Below are 1,658 nucleotides of genomic sequence, written 5' to 3'. Positions count from 1 at the left end.
ACAGCGCCTTCTAGCCGACGCCGTGCAGCTCTACGAGCGCCGCTTCACATTCAGCCCATTTGATCACGAGCACACGACCTAGCAAGATTGTTTCTATTGCATAGTGGGCGAGCCACTACAGATTTTGCCTTTGTAACTTCTAGTCGATGTTAGTTTTGACTGCTGTTTGGCTTCGCACCTAATTTCTCATCTAAGCCAAAGTTAAGCAACAATTTATGTATTCATATTCTTCCTATAGTAAAGGTGGTTTAAATTTAGAGGCAGTACCGAAGTACTTCACCTTTTCCTGCTCCTACTCGCGTCCTTCACCCTCGGCCTCTTTTGCAGAAGCAGTTCACAGGAGCAGATCCACGCGCCGCCTATCCAGACGGGATACAAAAAAACCAGTCTAAGAGGACTGCTCAGATTGTCTCCAAAACCCTTTATGTAGATCAGGAACAACTGAGGGGCTCTAACACTTCCTTCAGGAACGCCAGATATTACTTCTGTTTTACTAGATTACTTTCCGTCAGTTATTACGAACTGTGACATTTCTGAAAGAAAATACGAATCCAGTCACACTGCTGAGTTAATACTCCGTAGGCACGCAATTAGAAGTCGCTCGTGACGAACGGTGTTAAAAGACTTCTGGAAATGTAAAAATATGGAATCATATGACGTCCCCTGTCGATAGTAACCATTACTTCGTGAGAATAAGAGCCAGTAGCGTTTCACAAGAACGATATTTTCCGAATCTGTGTTGGCTGCTTGTCAACAAATCGTTTTCTTCGAGGTGATTCATAACGTTGGAGCACAGCATGTGTTCGAAAATCCCACTGCAACTGGTCGTTAGTGATATGGGTCTGTAATTCAGTAGATTACTCATATTTCCTTTCTTGGGTATATGTGTGACTTGTGGAACTTTCGCCGGCCGGAGTGGCCGTGCGGTTCTGGGCGCTACAGTCTGGAACCGGGCGACCGCTACGGTCGCAGGTTCGAATCCTGCCTCGGGCATGGATGTGTGTGATGTCCTTAGGTTAGTTAGGTTTAAGTAGTTCTAAGTTATAGGGGACTGACGGCCTCAGATGTTAAATTCCATAGTGCTCAGAGGCATTTGAACCATTTTTGAACAAATTGTTTCTCTTGATATTGTAGTGCTGAAATTTGGGGACATCTGTAGGTAGCTCTTCAAACCAGGACCCGACATAAGTTCCGTTTTGACATTCGAGGGAAGTTGTATCTCCCGATCGCCAGAAAGTCTCCGGTCTTCATTCACGTCCACCATCGCTGCACTCTCACTCGTTACAGCGATTCCGTCGCTTACTAACCTGGATCCGTAGCAAAGGATCTAGCAGAGAACCCGAGAAGATTATGTACTTCCATGTATATCGTGTCTGTTCTTTCGGGCATGTCCGAAAAAACAGACACCACATCCATATAAGTATATAATTCTGGCAATACTGGCCATGACCTTCCTCTTCTGTGCGGTTGCACACATATTACTCCAACTATTACGGGGCTTGGTAAGAATGTCTTCCACGAGTAACGAGTGTGTTGGGTAGGGACGCTAGGAATGTAGTGTGTGGACATATAAGGTGAGAATGTGGGTCTCGCGGGAGGCGTGCGTGAGATAGTCCCTGCAGTCACACCGTCATCTGTACCCTCGGTGGCTCAGATAT

The sequence above is a fragment of the Schistocerca nitens genome, chromosome 8 (assembly GCF_023898315.1).
Source record: "Schistocerca nitens isolate TAMUIC-IGC-003100 chromosome 8, iqSchNite1.1, whole genome shotgun sequence".
In the NCBI taxonomy this organism is placed as follows: domain Eukaryota; kingdom Metazoa; phylum Arthropoda; class Insecta; order Orthoptera; family Acrididae; genus Schistocerca; species Schistocerca nitens.
This window is presented reverse-complemented; position numbering follows the sequence as displayed.